Here is an 18,493-nt window from a genome sequence, read left to right on the forward strand (position 1 = left end):
CTGAAACTTGCGAAAGTTGAAAGCCAGTGCCTTACAGCAGCGTGCCTTAGCCTCGGCTGTGCACTATGATCACCCGGGGACCTTCCAAAAAAAAAAACAAAAAACAAAAAACAAATTGACACCACTTGGGGATCCTGACTTAGTTGAGCTGGGGTGGGGGGTGAACTCAGGCACTGGGGTCTTGAAAGCCTTCCAGGTGATCCTCAGGAATAGTTGAGGTTGAGAACCACCGACCTAGAGGGAGCTGACCCAGGTTCTCAGGGAGGCAATGGTCAATGTCCCAAGCGCTCAAATTAAAAACCATTGAGGTCGGTCCCATGACCCGTCCGCCGGAATCTTGGACAGAAACAACGAGAACAGTGTAGCGGTTCTCTCTGCTCTCAGTCTCAAACCACAGCCTCACTCAGCCCGGGTCCTCACGTGTGTGCTTCCTCTTTTGGATTCCTTTACCATCGATTTACCTCAATTTCTGGACTGTTGGGAAGCTCTTGAGTGGGACTCTGCACCAGCTCAAGAGGTTAAGGAGGCCAGTAAACTTGGCAGGTGAATGCTTTGCATTAAACCGGACGTATCTGCAAGGTGCAGGGACCGCCGCTGCAGGTGGCAGTGAAATTCGGCTGTCTCTTCAGCAGTATCTGAACATCCTTCCAGGTCCAGCTAAAGTAATCCCTCCGTCCTGCCATCGCCTTTTCATCACTGTCCTGCTGCTCACCTGCCCCTCCACAGTCCCGGGCAAGGCGAGACATTGCCCTATCACTCTGGTCGCATCCTTTCCCATCCTGTCCCCAGAACCTGGACAGCCTAGGACTTCTTCCCAGACACCCGTAAGCTCCAGCCTTCAAGATCCTTCCCTGAGGCCTCCAGCCTACATTACTCTTCCCTTCTCCGATTCTATTGTGCTTCACCATCGGAACAGCAGTATCAGTGGGGACGCTGTCGATACAGGTGCTTCTACTCTGTTCAATTTCCTTTTTTTAAAAATCTGGGCATCTCACCCAGCGTCGTGCTGATCAGCAACAGCTCTGCGGCGGATGGGAGCAAGGAAAAGGGGTCTGGTTCTATAGCATTTTCATCCCCTGCTGTAAATATTCCCGACCAATCTCATGCTGCCAGTACCTAAATAGGGAATCGGGAAGAGATCCACTCCACCGGTTCTTGCGAGCCCCCCCGGAGTGGGCTCCCGCACACGGCTGGTCAGCCATCCAGGCGCCATCTCCCGGGAAGCTGTTCTGTGACAGCCCCCGTGCTAAACGCTGAGCCCGAGGCATGGAAGGTACGGGTCCTGGATCACGGTCTGGTGTGGTCTACGGGGAAACACTGCCTTTCACAGTGACACGTGACAGGCTGAGAAACAGGTAAGAGGTAGCTATAAAGGAGGGAGCGGTCGATTTTGCCAACTCAACTGTGGGATTCCCCTCGGCTTCAGGGGGAAAAAAAAAAAAAAAGATCCTCCATAGTTTTGAGCCAAAAAAGACATGGTTCTGACTGGTCCCACCTGCCTGTCCCCTTAGTAATGGGAGCAGCCAGCTGGCTTTGCACTTAGCAGACACTGCCTCTGCTTATTCACCAGACCTGTATTAAGAATTCCATGTGGCTGGTTCTGCCATCCCGTCTGTAGAAGGGAAGGGACTTCTCCAAAGTCAGAAAGCCGGAAAGCCCTGACACTGACACCACGGGGGCTGCGGCACTCTGCAGAATCCCTCAGTGGTTCCAGTGAGGGCAAGGGGCCCTTTGCTCCATCACAGGCTGTGGGAGCTAGCCTTCCCGTAGCGAACTATTCCTCAAAGATATTCCGAGAGCCTCTGCAGAGATCTCAGAGTCCTGGGGGTGGGGTGGGGTCAGGGGGAGAACGGCCGACAATTTGGAGGGCCGGCTTCCGCCCTCAGTGGCTTCTTGGGTCTTTTTTCTACAGGGATTCCCCCCATACACCTTCATTTTAGAAACGGTTCCTCTCTGGAAACAAAACAAGACGGGTCTGAAAACCCACGATTGCTGGCGGAACTTAGTATTTATGGAGGTGGTAACAGAAGCCTGGAGGGCTCTGCCCCTGCTCACCTGGCACAGTGGGGACGTACTGTGGGAATAAAAGAACTTTGGGGAGATTTTCAGAAACTGCATCCAAGCCCAATTTACTTCCTCCCCAAAACGGGCGAAGTCCTAAGGCAAGACTGTGAGCATGTCACTAACCACTGACCCTGGACCCTGTTCTGTGTGGTCCGGCATTCCCACAGCATGAGTGCAGCATCCCTGGACCCTGTTCTGGGTGGTCCGGCATTCACACAGCACCAGTCTGCAAGGATTTCTGGGCTGGGCATCCAATTTGCCTCGACACCCAGTCAAATCCAGATTCACCCTGGAAACGCCCGACCCCACATTGCCAACGCTTTTCAAGCCCACCGGGCAAAAAATCTGTCTTACAGGATTTCTCTGCAGGCAGCTTTGCCCCCGAGTCAAGGCCGAGTCAAGGCTGGCTCCTAAACACAACCAGTTCTAAAGAACCAGGGCCTGGAATCTGCCTCTCTCCTCCCCGCCCGGAACCTGACTTCCTCAGAGGAGGCTGCCACCGCACTGCCGTATTTTAACACATAACTCACAAATTAAAAACTGAAAGAAGAAACGCATGTTTCTGTCAATGGCTTAAGGGGATTCCACCTCTAAGCTGCTGCTAAAACTCCCTTAGTCTTTTTTACATTTGTAGCATTTTGGAGCAATTTGCTGGAGTCAAAGAAGGCAGTGAAATTTCCACAACCGACTTCAAAGCCCCCAAATCCTGTATCAGTGGAGGGGAGCCTGGTAGCAACACCAGAGGGGACGTTTGTTCAAAGAGGTGTGTGTAGGAACGCGCTGGGCTTTTCTGCCCTGTGCCTGCGATTGATGTTAATGGCAGACACGTGACCAAATCCCCATGTAGTTCTTTGAAACAAGCCCCTCCCTCCCTCTCTCCTTCCCTGCCAACCCCCCCCCCCCCCCCGCACTTCCCCAACACTTTTTTTTTTGGCTGTGACAATGCCGATGATACAGAAAAGGGCTAGAACAGAGGAACGGCTTCCACGACTCAATGAACAATACCGGCCTTAATTCAATTAACACAAATGAGTCTTTTATCCGGTGGGGAGCACGGAGCAGGAACAGACTGATGGAGAGGAGGGGCTGTACCTGGATAGTTTCACGCTGGTCAACACACACGTGGACCAAAGTGGCTCCGGAAAAGGGGATCGTGCAAGCCGTCAGGGCACCACCCACCCAAATTCATTCCGCTTTGCTTTCTACCTCTGTTTCCACGCCCTCTCTGGTCTGGCTTTCCCATTTTTTCTTCCAGGGTACCCACTGGTCCCTGTGCAGGAGAGTCCTTCCTCCCCACCGCAGACCCATGAACACACTGTTTATTCCAGCTGTACCCTCGCTGCTGGAGGGGCACCTGGGAGGCTCAGTCAGTTCAACTCTTGGTTTCGGGTCAGGTCACAAGCTCACGGTCTCCCGAGTTGGATTCCCCCCATCAGGCTCCATGCGGACAGTACAGAGCCCGCTTGGGAGGGTCTGTCTCCCTCTCTCTCTCTGCTCTTGCCCCGCTCACACTCTGTCTCTCTCAAAATAAACTTAAAAAAAAATTCCCCCAACAGGAAATGTGTACAAACTGGCATTTGCTATTAGATAAATGTGCCAGGAGATCTTATAAAAGCTAAGAGGCTAATTCACAGGCTCACAAGCACATGAGTGGGTGCCTATCACCACTCATTTCAGCTAAAATGCAAGGTTATCCTTTCTATTACTTGGTTATGAGCAAGGAAGAACATGGTTTCCTAAGATTATTGGTCATTTGTATTTCCTTTTTCTAAAAGCTGCCCACTCTTCTCTGCTCATGTTCCCATCAAGTTGTTGGTCGTCTCGGTAAGAGCTCTCCATCCTCAGGAAATTAGGCCTTTGCCTCTCTGGTGGGTTGGGATTTTTTCCCCTTTGCTGCTTGTCTTTTGATTTTGTTTAGGGTGTTCTCGGGACACGTAGATTTTAAATGCTTACGTAGAGCGATCCATGCTTTGTCGGACCGCATGTGGGTTTTAGGTCAGGCTAAGGAAGATCTTCCCCATCCCAAGTTTAAAAAGGAGCCGAATTTCCTTTTGCTACCTCTGGAGCTTTTGTTTCTGCGTGGGGTGTTCACAAAACGACAACCCTCCTCCTGCTCACCTTGCAAACCCCCCATTTTCTGGAAAGCGTTTATCCAACACAACAAGCATTTTATTTGTTTTAATTGTCGGTGTGCCTCAATAATGAACCTCGAGAGCAAAAACTGTGTCCTATTTGTTTCCGAATGTTCCAGCATCGAATCCATATTCCAGTGTATAGGGACTGCCCAGTAAGTGTTCATGGAGTTAAATCCTAAAATAAAGCCTAAGAACTCGAATGCCAAACCAGCCAGAGAAAAGGGGTTTATTTTCCAATAGCTCTCCAAAAAAGGACATTAAGAAATAGGTCTGGCTGGTGCAGACTATATTTAACATGCTGTCCAGGAAAAGAAACCTAGCCCACAGAAGTGTCAAGGAAATGTCAGGATATGGGTCTTTTGAAAAGCGGGGAAGGGATTAAGAGAACAACCTCTAATTTTGACAGACTGCAAAGATGTCATCTTTGTCGTTGAGGAAACTGGTACTAGACTCGTATTCCCTGTTTGTGTGCTCGCTTGTGCCCCTGCTTATTTGAGAAGGCTCTGGCACTTTCCAGAGAGGCTCTGAGGCACAAATGCTGTGTGCTGCTCACCAGATGCAGGCCTGTACCGGACACAGAAATAAATGAGGCGCAGACTCCTTGCTCACAGACTTGAGAATCCAAGAGGAGAGGAGAAATTTAAAAGGTAATTGTCTCACAGAGTAGAGGGAAGTATGCCTTCAGAGCGGGCCATTTGTGTGGTTTAAGGCTATGCTTTAGTGGAGGATCAATGGGCCTGACAGTGTGTGATCAAACATCTTGGTTAATCTCAGCCAGCGCCATTTGCCCCGGTCCTGTTTCTACTCTAAGCCAAATCACATACTCAAGAAGTGCCTGGTGGTGTTGACGACGAATAATAAAACACCTCCTCGGTACTTGTAAGAGTTTGTGCAAATAATCTGGAAGGCATCTATCCTTGTAACTCGCTAACTAAATCCATTATTCTCTTTTTCATGCAGAATCCCGTTTAAGTACCATCCTAAGTTTAAAATGAGCCATTCTGGGGTGCCCGGGTGGCTCAGTCAGTTAAGCATCTGACTTTGGCTCAGGTCATGCTCTCACTGTTCGTGGGTTCGAGCCCCGCATTGGGCTCTGTACTGACAGCTTGGAGCCTGCTTCAGATTCTGTGTCTCCCTCTCTCTCTCTCTCTCTCTGCCCCTCGCCCACTCATGCTCTGTCTCTCTCGCTCTAAAAAATAAACATGTTAAAACAAACTTTTTTAAGTCAACTTAGCCATTCTGCTAGTGCAAAACCCTCAGTATCCCCTTTGGTTCATATGCTGGATCTGTGATGACCTGGTCACCTGGCTGACTGTAGACTCCTAGAAGGTCTCTGACTCTGGATTACTCGACCCATTTCCCAAACGAGAAGAATGAGACCCCAGGGGAATATGCCTGCTCAGCTTGTATGGCTGCTTCGTGGCTCAGTCAGGTGTAAAAAGGAGGCTTCTGGACCCCACCTCCAATTGGCTTTCCCTGTGGGCCTTATCTGACTTCCTTACTCCTTCCTTATATAGACCTGATGCCAAGAGAGGGCTGGGAAGAAGAGACAAAGCAGGGAAAGCACAAAGCAATTGTTCATCCCTTTTAATTTCACCGGACCTGAAAAACACCGAGTTGTGAGACAGAATAAAATATGCGCTATTCGCCAGTTATTTCTTCACTTTCTTGGTTTCCATGAAGAACTGTGTCCCTGAATTCCTCTACTACGAGTTCTAAATTCTGGTTGTGCATTAGCATCCCTGGCAGTTGTTTTTTAAAAAAACACTGACGCCTCAAGTTCTGGAGTCATTGGTCTGGGGCCGGCATCAACGGTTTTTTAACAGCTCCCCAGGGGCATCCAAGGTTGACATCCCAGTTCCCAGGTGCAGGATCCGTTCATGGCCCGATTCTACTCGCGTCTATCTCCAAAAGGGCGTGCACAGGAGTCCGGGGTACGGGTTCCCCTCCCCCACGTGGAGAAGCGCCCACCTTCCAAACCTGCCGCGCCCCCCCCCCCATTCTCAGGAAATCATACTGGGAAGGCCAGACGCCCCTCCCAGCACAATCTGGAGGACCCTCCCCCAGCTACTGCTGATCGGAGGAGAGATCGACACCTGACCCCAGTGAGCCAATGGACATTCTCTTCCTAGAACGGAGTTGTAAGAGTCTCTCGGGGGCTCTGCTTGGGAGCTCAAAAGCATGGTTGGGGTGGAAGCCAGCAGTGACTGGAGACATCACGTGTTCTCCCTAGAGAAGGCCTGCCTGCTGAGGGGAGGATGAAGCAGGTGTACAAAAACAGAGAAGGAGGGAGAAGGGCCAGAGAGAAGGAACCTCCACCCCAAACTGCCCTCCACAATACAGCTTGTATATACGTGCCCTTCATGTCCACCGTTAGCCTATCAATCAAGGAATAGAAACTTGAAGGCTAGAGTTTTTATGTCCAAAGAATCCCTGGCCAGCCTTCTAGAAAAATAACATATTCCTTACAGGACCTCTCATTTCCTTGGAGGGCGCATCCCATCACAAACGGCCAGGCCGGATTTGACAGTGATCTTGGGTTTTCTATCAGAGCACAGGGTCCCAAGCCCGGGTCCTGAAACCCCCTGAGGAGCAAGCACATGAAAGTACTAACCGCACCCATGAGCCACCCGCCTGCCACGGTAAGATATTCTTGGCCTTTCACTGCATGTACGTCAATGGAATTGATTATGCCTGTTCTCTTGCTGACCAGATGCCCCGTTGCTGCTCCAGACGGTTCTGATTAATAAAAGCAAATACACCGAATTGCAAACCATCTTTCAGAACATGAGTTTCACAAGGGGAAATGGGTACAAGTGTCCTCCCGTACTCACTACAATGGTCAGACTTCAGTATTTTAACAGCCATTTTTCACAACTGTCCGATGTAATGTTAGTTCCACAAAACGGTTCATTACGGACCAGGTCCCATGTTCAAGTCTGGAAGACAGTGTGTTATCTGTGCTGTCCCTTTCCTGTAGAGGGGTCACGATAATATTAGTATATAAAGGCTCGGAGATGGAGGACAGCAAAATTAAGTGTTTGATTTTGCCCAATCCATGATTTCCCTTAAGTGCTTGACCACAGAATTCCCCAAACATGCCTTGTTTAAAAAAAAAAAAAAAAAAAAAAGGTTAAGGGGTGATGGCTTTTTTTTCCCCCTCTTCAGGAAACTAGTTAGAAACTACAGGGGCACCTGGGTGGCTCAGTCAGTTAAGCATCTGACTTCAGCTCATGTCATGGTCTTGTGGTCCCTGAGTTTGAGCCCCACCTCGGGCTCTGTGCTGACAGCTCAGAGCCTGGAGCCTGCTTTAGATTCTGTATCTCCCTCTCTCTCTCTGCACCTCCCCTGCTCATGCACTGCCTCTCTCTCTTTCTCAAAAATAAACATTTTAAAAAATTAAAGAAAACTGTTTTTCTAGGTTTTTCCTCAATTTTCCAATCTGACAACACTTAGAGGGGAAGGAGCCTGGTATCCTAATAGCACAATTATTCTAAAAACAAACCGAGGCCTGTAAGGTGTGAAGGTCAAAGTTTTATTCTGTCTAAAACTGATCAAGGCCAAGCATGGCAGGGTGTTTACTCCGTGCCAGGTGCTTTACATACATTATTGTATTTAATCCTTTGCCCAATCTTCGTTTACAACCCTATTTTACAGATGCAAAAACTGTGTCTTCTTTCTCATGTTACTACAGCTCTCGCTGACAACTTTGTATTAAATGGGGCTTTCAGTGGAGTGTTTCAATGCTGATTTATCTTCACGATCCTGCCCTTTCCCGAGTGTCACTTGTCCACCTGACACTTTACAGGGTATTAAGGAAACGGACCATCTGTTATTTTGTACATGCTCTTGAAATAACCATCTTGATCTTCAAGTAGGAAATGGCTGCTGTTACCCACTGAAAGCAAACCACAGCATCGTTCGACTTTCGAGCTGGAGGGGTCCTTGGGGTCAAGATCATGAGAGGGACCAGTCCCCGTCTTCTAGATACTGATGAGATCCTAATAGTTGTTTTCTAGGCCTCACTCCACCCAACTCAGAAAAAGATGACCACACAGGAGAGGGCTACGAAGCCCCCACTGCATGTGCCAAGGTTACAACGCTGGGCTGTTTAGCTGGAAAGGAAGGAATACGGCCACCAGGGCAGAGCGGCACGGGGTCGATCTAGAAATACAGATCTGCATGACTGCAGCGGAGGCTCAAATTATATTTTAATAGCTTTTGCCCGAGTTTCCTCATCTGTACAAAGGGGATTAAAATATCTGCCCCTCTAGCTGTTGTAACGATCAAAGATGGCGTAGGTCCTGGCTCCCAGGAGGCCCTAGATCAATGGCAGCTGTCCTCATCAATGCCTGTGAGGCTTTGGATGACCTCCAAAGAACAGGATGGAACATCATGGTCTCCAGCCCCATGGAAGTTTGCTCTAACTCCTGACCAATTGGCATCGCCCCGAAGAAGTACAGAGTTATCAACTCTCCCTTAAATCTCACAAAGACCGATTCTGAACAGTCTATAAACTGCCGACTTGAAAGGAGAAAACAAGTCATCATCTTGAAGTCTAGCTAATTTCTGAAATCCCTGAGAAGCGGGATATGAAAATAAAATTCACACACGTTTGGGAAGATACATACATGTTTTGGTAACCAACCTATGTATCTCTAGTGAAAACGTGTGGATCAAGTATTCCGAGTTCAAACCCCCAAGAAAATCAGTGTTCAAAATCCTTATCTAGGTTTTCTTCTTCATCGTGGTGATCGTTGCAGAAACTGAACTCTAGATAACCTCTGACTCAGTCTCCCCAATACTGTCGATGTTGGTGACATGTGCTGGCCTTCTGGTCTTAAATTTAGGTCTCTAGCACGTTTCTAAAAATATTTTCCAGCGGCACCTGGTTGGCTCAGTGGGGTAAGCATCTGACTTTGGTTCAGGTCATGATTTCACAGCTCGTGGGTTCGAGCCCCGCGTCCGGCTCTGTGCTGACAGCTCGGAGCCTGGTGCCTGCTTTGGATTCTGTGTCTCCTTCTCTCCCTGCCCCTCCCCTCTCTCTCTCTATCTCTCCGTCTCTCCTCTCTCTGCCCCTCCCTCCATCTCTTGCTCTCTCAAAAATAAACATTAAAACAAAAAATTTTTAATATTTTCCAATTTCACAAAATAAAACCCTGCTGATAAGCAAATAACAAATCACACATAACAAGCAGTCTCTGCTTCGAACAAGACTGTATTTCAATCCGTGTAATAATCTGGCATTCATCTAAAACGATCACTTGTTTTCCCCAATATGTATGTCATTCCTTCCTTCAACATTTCATTGTGTACCCAGTATATGCTATGTTCGTTTTAATTATAGAAAACATTAATTTTAATTTTACTTTATTGGATTGTTTTACGGCGTGTTTGTTTAGGTAGGTACCACCCATTTTCCCCCAGTGACCCATGCCAAGTTCACACCAGCGATGAATCCCGTGTCAAAATGCCTGGGACTCAGGTGGATGCTCATATCTATATTGATACCTATGATCGATTTCATCTCTACTTTTGTGCCATGTATCATTTTTCAAAGGTAAAGATTTTATTGTGGAGTGCCTTGTTTCTAGATAGAATTCTACAGCCCTATTCATTCCTCATATGAACAGCTTAATATTTAAAGTTGGAAAGACAGACAAGGAAATCTATAATGAGAAAACTTCAGGACACCCTCCCCCACCCGCAATAAATAACTCCTGTCTTCAATTTGACAAATATGGGACCGGCTTTGACACACGAAGCATCTCAAAACGCTCTCCTTCCCTGTTCAAACCCAACAGTCCTGAGAAATGTATGACAAATTTCTGTTCGATATTAACCACAAATTTTTTTTCCTTTAAAAAATTAATTAAAAACATGAGATGAAATAAATATTTCAGGCGACCAGCAGCAAAATGGGAAAATACCATGTGTTTGGAGTTTTAGTGCCCTCTGAGTACAGAAATTTATTTGCAGCAAGCAGAAAATAGACAGCGAGCATAAAAATACAGCAGAGTCCCCCTAGTAAAATTATTTATCAAGCTAACAAGGGAGGGACCCTTCTAGTAACAACAAGCCAGCGAGGAATAGACATGGCTTTATATTTTACCTTTGGGTTAGCAAACCAGTAAAAATGCCAACTGACAAGCACTTCACATAAACATTTCTTTCTAAATGAGCTTCCTTGTTAGGAGGAAAGAAAAAAAAAAGTCTTTCTAGCTAAGGAGCACTATAGCTTACAGACAGAGAATTCTAGCACATATACGCAGACTCTTTAGTGTAAGAATAAAATAGCTGAAAAAATAAGTTAATGTGAACTATGAACGGAGTTGTAAAAACAAATTAGAAGTTCGTTAAAGAAAATGTGCTTACACGCTTATCAGACTACGCTCAGGCTGGAAGGGCTACAGAAAGTCACAGTTTTGTAAGATGCGTTTTGGGGGCTAGCATTAAGAGTCTCCAGAAAAAATATGCATACATATATATTCACCTACACAGATATATACGTACTGACATTGCCTCTACTGTGTAAGCCTCCCTGCTATATTTTTTCAAATATTTATTTTATGAGCAAACTCCCAAAGCCAGTTTTTACAGTTTAGTTTAACGATACCAAACTTTGATTATAAATTACAAATCACTTACTGCAGCTTGCAACACCAAAAAAAAAAAAAAAAAAAAAAAAGAAGGAGGAGGAGAAGGAGGAGGAAGGAGAAAAAGAAAGAAGTCCTTGAGTCAAAGCCACACAGTGACCTGATCCCAATTAAATTTTACAGAAATCATAAAAACATGCATTCTCAGAACAACTGCATATCGGCAATAGCTCTGCAAATAACTCCTGATGAATTTACAGTTGAAATCACACACTCGGAACTCATCCTCCCTAAAGTGAAAATCTGACCGGTTAACCGTGGCAAACATGGAGAGGTGCCTTTTTTATTGTAGCGGCAAACGATGGGGCAGGGAATGGGGAATCTGAATGACACCGTAAAATGTCGAGTCAAGACAGACACAAACACCTTGCAGAAACTACACTCCCTCCCCCCATTCCCACCAATGCCTTAAAAAACAAAAGTTTTCCAGCAACAGGGAAAGTTTCTCATCGCTACTATCACCTGGCTCAAATAAAATAGAAGGAAAAAGAATAAAAACAGATCCTTCCTTACTTTGTTCTTCCTCTCCGGGGCAGGGCGACTTTCCCCACGCTTCCGTGACATCTCCGAGCTCCAGCTGGACAGGGAAAACCTCCCGCTCTCAGTCAGGAGCCAAGCTGTACCCTGCATTTTCCTGCTGGAGTCGAGGCTCCAACTCAAATCCCACCCGCTCAGTTCGGGAGCCGGGGGTTATATCCGCCCGCACGTCTGTGGGGAGGATTGATTGCACCTGTCCTGTGCTATTTCGCCAATGACCTTTTCGGTTTGGTCAGGAGGCTAGTCAATACCTGAAGCTCAGATCAAACAGGTAAGTTCTGAATAATTAGGTTTGCCAAACTACCCCCCGTGACTAGTGTTTAGAACACACCCATTTTTGCCAACAAGGTCATCACCAACCGCTAAGGTGGGGACGATAGTGAAGGCAGCAGCAGCCCTGCTCATGCTGATTCGCTGGCTGGATTAGAACACGGAGCACGTGGAAAGGAGCACGTGGAAAGCCGTGGCGTCCAAGGCAAGACGGCGATGCCAAGGGGCCTGGAATGCAGAGGGGGTCTCCGGAAGGCGGCTGGGGAGAAGGGCAGCTGGGACCCATAAGCCCTGGGCAGCAAAGCAGCCCCGAGGCTGACCAGAAATCCAGTCCCCATCACAAACTCACTCCCTCCCTCCTTTGCGGTGAGGGAGAGCCCGGCCTCAAACCTCCAAACTGCCCGTGAAAGCCCGTGCCAGCACGCGCGCTTTGCACTTGCCTTCTGTGCAGTGGGGAGAAAGAGCTTCCTGGCTTTAAAAGTAGAAAAGAGAAGAAAAATAAAAAATAAATAAACAAAATAAAAAGTCTGGGAGAGCCCAGTAACAAACAAACAAAACAGTCTTTGAGCATCACCACAGAGCTACCTGTATGTGCTACTCACTGGAGCAAAGAGTGGGAGAGAAAGCAGTTCTTAGCTCGTGTCGAAAAGGTCAATATGGGTGAAGGGATTTCTGATTTCTCTTGGCTACTGCTGAGAGGAGAGGGATGCTATGCATCCTCTCGGGCAGACTCACATGGCCTTCTAAAATGCCACGCATGATTCCAAACACTGCGAAACGTACCGTATGCACCGTAAGATATTTTGTAAGGATTCCAATAGCTCCCTGATGAAGAAAGAGAGAGGGCAGGAAAATAACGAAGAGAAATTTCCGAAAGGTAAAGAGGAAATCCTACTCTCCGATTCAAAACGTTCAGCCCAGGAAGAGACCCCCATGTCAGCTTTCCCCCATGTCAGCTTTCCCCCATTTCATGTACATGCCAGGTGAAATTCGTCTTCAAGTATGAACAAGCCGGAGGCATGCACCACAGCGGCACAGAATCAAGCCCTTTGATTAACTACTATTGGTAACAAAAGGTCTCCGTTTTGATTCACGTTGTTGTTGGAGGCAGAGGGGCGTCAACCGTGGTTCAGAATCCCCTTAACATCACTGTAAACCCAGGACACACAGCTGCTGCAGAAGGAGTCAGGGAAAAAGAAAAGAAACTTTGTAGAACCTAATTTAAAGGAAGTGTGACCTCAAGGTGAATTTCGTATCAATTCCATTCTCCCCTCCACTGCCTACCCACCGGCAAGTGAACCTACCCTGCTTTTCAATAGACCCAAAATGAACAAAAGACGTTCTTACTGGTTGCATGTGAATAACTCATTAGGTCCAGGGTCTTACACCTGAGGTCACACTGCTCCTGTGCCTGTGTGGTCTCCAGTGACAAGACCTGTGATTCCCACAGCTGGGTCTGCGTTTTCCACCCACCGCCTGGAACCCCTCCTCCCCTCCCCCTCCTTGGTGCTACTTCCCATCTGAAACTATGTATGCGCCAATGGCTTTGTAACATTTCCTGTGGATGCTGAAAACAGGGGCACGTCCAATTTTCCCACTGGCTGACCCTTGTCCCAGCCTTTTCCAAATATTGCAAAAAGACCAAAAAATAAAAAAAATAAAAAAATTACAAAATCAAAATCAAAACCAGCCCTTCTGCTTAGCTCATTTATTGCTGATAGTTTCATTAGGTGCCAGCAAAAGCCAAAACAATGCAGACACTAAACAACAACTTGACAGTGATTTTTGGATGGAGGAAATGGAAGATTCAGCAGTCCGCAGGTGAAGAGGGTTTCAGCACTGGCATCTGCGAACGGCAGCAGTAAATCTGAGGCTCTGCAGGTGAATGACTGAATGTGTGCTTTCAGCGGGAACACTCTTTTACAGGAGCATGGCTTTGTTTTAAGTCACGAGTGCCGTACTTGTTGCAAAAACTCTTTCTTCCCTTTCTTCCCCCCTAAATGCATACCGTGTCTTTCTTTAAATTGCCCCCTCAAGAGTATCCTAGAGCTCACGGAAAATATGACTTGATATGGCTCGTTATCCTCTCCCTGCCCCGATTGATTACATCAGCCCAGGAGGGGGCCAGTCCCCACCGAAAGAACATTCGGCAGGCTTTGTCTAGAAAGGGGGTGAGACGGTGGTTATGTGGGAGCATGACCTAAATAAACAAACAGCAAACAAACAAGTAAGTCCGCGGAATAAACACTTCAAGCGAAAGTATCCCCCCCCCCCTTTTTTTTTTTTCTCAGTGCCAACAAATCCATTGATGTAATTCGCTTAAGACACACTCATGGAACTTTTGATGGATTGGTCCGCTCCAAGTCTGCATGTAAGACAGCACTCTGTTCCTTGCTGCCTGGGGGTATGGAGGGTGTACTTTAAAAACGGAGTATTTAGAAGCCCTGAGGGGCCTGTGATGAAGACAGAGTCAAGATCAGCCACTGTTCTCACTTGGGCTTTCTAAACAGAGGCACCAAGAATTCAGAACTTACAGTCTGTGTTTTCACATGTCCTTTGCATGAGGACACCTGATTCACCATTTCTGGTAAAAGATTTTGATGGGCTCTGCAAGGGAAACATGGTTATGACATACTTCATTTTATGTTTGAATGAAACAGCTGTGCTAAGGCCCCCACGTGGACACTGGGCATCGGGAAACCATGCTTTGCGTTTTATTTCTCTAGATGATTCATGGGCAACACGGGAGGTCAAGTTATACAAAATAAAAAGATTTCTGAACACTTCTACTGTCTTTGCTTGGTTTCGTTTCACTTTTGGTTTTTAATCCCAGTTCATAAAACAATGAACCCTTCCTTACATTTCTTTGCATTCAGATTGGCATAGGTACAGTCAGGATAAAACATGTCCACTCAGCTAAGTGTAACACTAGAGGGGAGGGAAAAAAAACAAACAAACTGATGGGTACTTCGAACCCAGGAAATACTATTTATACAAGTTCCATCAGCTTCTCCCATAGGCGACAGGAAAGCTACAAATGGGCCTCTCCCCTATGTATGTATCCCACCTGCCCTGCCCCGAGGCAGCTCTGTAAGGCTTGGTTGCTTCCGGATGGGTCTTAGCCAATGTCAGGAACATCTGAAATGGGCAGAGCATAGACATGAGCAGGCTAAGATCCATCACCACCTTCCAAATCAGTGTTACAGCACACAAGACGAAAGAACATGTCTTGAAGTCCTACTTTCAACATTGGTGCAAACCAGGGGCAGTTGGGTTAGTTAATTCAAGCTGAGGGACACTCCCTAAGGCAGATTCCAAAGCCACCTTTGGTATTATTAGGGTCAAGCAACATCATCACTTGTTTCCATGGCCAAGGCGCTAACGCCACGTTACCCAAGGATGCTCACCATGGAAACTGTGACATCAAACAGCTGTGGTCTCTGTGGACGTTCATGTTAGAAGACCTTCCTTAGAAGGCACGATCTTGAGAAACCATGCAATTTGGGTAGATTTGCACACCTTAAGATATAACATGCACCTACAGAAAATGGCAGTCAGGATCGGAGATGCTGCAGCAAAGGAGAATTTAATCTTTTTGTGATACTGCTTAAGATGAATATTTTGTAATAGGCCCAAGAACCATAATATAATCCAGACTGTGTTTCTGAGAAGAAATGAAAGGTAATTAAATGACTTCCCAAATGGTGTGTGATTTAATTTTCCTACTCTAGCTAGAAGATTGCCAGAAATGAGCCACCCGCTGTACATAGTGGAAATTAGCAAGAGAGAAGAAAGTTAGCGGCTCTCCATTTTTGACTTTCACTACTAAAATCCCTTAGCCAAAGTGACTCTCTGAATATACACTAAGTAACTCTCCCAAGAGTATCAAGTATTGAACTTTTCATATATCCGCTTATAATATCTAATATCCCGGAGTAACTCAGAGGAATTGTCCTCCTACCCCAAGATTCCCCATCTGACCAAATGCCTTTCTCTTCCTTGCTCTCACCTGTCAATCAAATTCACAGATGAAATTTGATTTCTCTCCCACCCGTAACCTTATATGAAAAATTACCAGGAGGGTCAGGACCACTGTGAACCTTGCCTTAAAAGTTCATTAACTCTTTGCTCAGAATGGATGGTTTCCATGTAACAAAACCTTTCAGTGGGCCTAGATCATCACATTTAATAGATGGCTTTCAAATTGCAATTATAAAGACACAGACAAAAGACGGGAATAAAAACGAGAGGAATAAAGTATTCGAAGTACGTGTACACGTGTGGACACTCAGATTAATCCCCAAGGCACATATACATCAAGGTAAAATCTGTGTGCGACAACTATTCAGGAAAAGGTTAATTCCGTGCAAGGCTAGGAAAGAAATCATAGTTAAATATTCACAGTCAGGTTATTCAAGCAGTGTGTAAAAGTAAGCAATCTGACACTATTTTTGAATAATGAGGGAAAGTAGGGTTCTGGTTTCCAACACTCTCAGATTCATTGGATCCTTAAAGTGTCTCCTTCGCAAAGAGTAGCAATTTGACAGTGTGACTTTTGCCCCCCTCCTCGGTTTCTCTAGAAATCAAAAACTGTATTTCATGCAGATTTTTCAGCAAGCAAGTTTTTAATAAAAAAAAAAAAATCAAACTTTGTTTCATCAGCCAATAAGAGGTCACAAGAACACATAAAACAATGACACTAAATAATTGTTGGGGTACAAGTGTCAGACTCACTTTCTAAATGAAGAGGTTTCATTATTAAATTCACTCTGGGATGCTTACAATTGAGAACCGATTTAAATATCTTAATTTCTTTTCTTTTCTTTTTCTTTTTTTCTTTTTTTTCTTTTTTTTTAGAGGAGGATGAGATTTCTGCCTCCCACCCGTCTCTCATTCTTTCCTTCTGCCTATAATCGAAGCGGGCAGTGGCTCCAAAGTCACATTTGGATACGGGGGTGGGGAGGGGGACATACTGTGTTTTGACGGGACACCAAACTTTCCAAATGTGAGTATGGAGTGAATCCTAAGAGTCTGTAAATTTGGAATGTTTACGAGGCCCAGGGAAAGCTGGCCAACGACCACGGATGCTGGTTGTACAGCTTCACCCAAAATGCGTGATGTTCTAACATCAGGCCTGGCTCCATGAGTCAGGAGATGCATGCTGGTTAAGGCGAAAGATGTGAGGTTTCCTCCAACCCAATCGATCGCTCTGTCCACCACACCTACGTAACGAGATAAATGCAGAAATGCATGCATGCTGGTCCTGCATACTTGGATCTCCCCTTTAGCCTCCCGGATCACCGTTTCAGTTACGTGGGAAACCCAGAGACTACAATTACCAAAGCAGGAGCTTTTCACACTTAGGAAATTATCAGCATTCCTTGCTTGCTTGCTTCCTCCCTCACGGAAAAGTTATTCAAACGAGCACATGCAAATCAGAAATCAAGATGTACCTCTTTGACTTCAGGCAACAGGGTTTTTCACATCACTGATGTAGAGGATTCCCTTGGGTACCTGATTTAGTAAATATATTAAAATAAACAAAGGGTAATTAATAACCATGAAGGAGGTTTCAAGGACAGTACGTCAAAGGCAGCCTAGCTATCTATGAAAAAGGCAGAATTAGACCCAAGGAAGAGGGATTTAGGACCACTTGCTTTGACATCCTGGCCTCAGACCTGTCAGAGGAGGGGTTCACACGGAAGAGAATGGCACGCAAGGCAAGGTCACCCCCTCTGACTACGGCTCTGACCCCAAGGAAGCTGAGATGTAGAGATACTTACTCGCCTGACAGTCTGGATCAGCTTTGAAGTCCAGCTTTGAAGCCCATCCCTCTGGGAGCCCAACGGGTCCCCCTTCCCCTGGATCTTTGCTAGGGCACATTCTCTTCCATTTCCCCCCTCCTCCTTCCTTGCTCTGGTCTATTCTGCTGGTACCGCTGACCTTAACTACAAACGTTCTCTCAACAAATAGAAACGTTCAGATACCACCCTTTTATTTATTAACTTCCTCTCTGTTTAAATTAGTAGCAGGGAATTCTTAAAGCCAGGATATGAAAATGAGGTTGCTTTAAAAAAAAAAAAAAAAAAAAAGCCTTCTTGCCTCACAGTGAATAACAAAGCACAGTAATTCAAAGTAGTTAGCTTTCTATGGTTCAAAAAACCCTTATTGCTATTAGCCGCACTAATGTAAGTGGCAAAATAATTATCATTTACTGTACAGAGTCCAATATTTTCCAGACAGCAGCTTAATAACAAAGCAGACCTGTCATTTCTCCCTATAGTTAGTCACACCATACAAGTTCAGACTGTCAAAATATATTTAAAATCTAACGTTAAAAATTCAACATGGTTACAGAGAATCTGTGTACAATAACTGCCATAAACCAGTAAGTCAATCTGATTTTTTTCTTCCAAGAGGGACACTCGCTTATTTCCTTTTAATCCCCCACACTTTTATTTGGTTAACTCCAAATTATCACGGGTACGAACAAATTCGCTATACATATACACATGCTGAAATCTGTAGGCTACTGTAACTGCCCATAGAATCTGTCTTTACTTAAATTTTCATTGGGCGTAACTCGCCGGTTATTTCAAATGCCCCTTCTCTGGATGGTATAACTATGCATTAAAACACCTGGACAGGGGCGCCTGGGTGGCGCAGTCGGTTAAGCGTCCGACTTCAGCCAGGTCACGATCTCGCGGTCCGTGGGTTCGAGCCCCGTGTCGGGCTCTGGGCTGATGGCTCAGAGCCTGGAGCCTGTTTCCCATTCTGTGTCTCCCTCTCTCTCTGCCCCTCCCCCGTTCATGCTCTGTCTCTCTCTGTCCC

General features: G+C 46.1%; 1 long non-coding RNA gene across 1 annotated transcript; it reads right to left on the minus strand.

Moving 5' to 3' along the window:
* Window positions 1–13,355: 13,355 nt before the first annotated feature.
* LOC121009992 (uncharacterized) lies at window positions 13,356–18,218 on the minus strand. Its single transcript, XR_005780943.1, has 2 exons — window positions 17,116–18,218; window positions 13,356–14,800 (listed from the first exon to the last, which is right to left on the minus strand). It is a non-coding gene; the product is annotated as an uncharacterized LOC121009992 (long non-coding RNA).
* Window positions 18,219–18,493: the final 275 nt, after the last annotated feature.

Source organism: Herpailurus yagouaroundi, unplaced genomic scaffold (genome assembly GCF_014898765.1).
Source record: "Herpailurus yagouaroundi ecotype Mexico unplaced genomic scaffold, PumYag 190, whole genome shotgun sequence".
In the NCBI taxonomy this organism is placed as follows: Eukaryota; Metazoa; Chordata; class Mammalia; order Carnivora; family Felidae; genus Herpailurus; species Herpailurus yagouaroundi.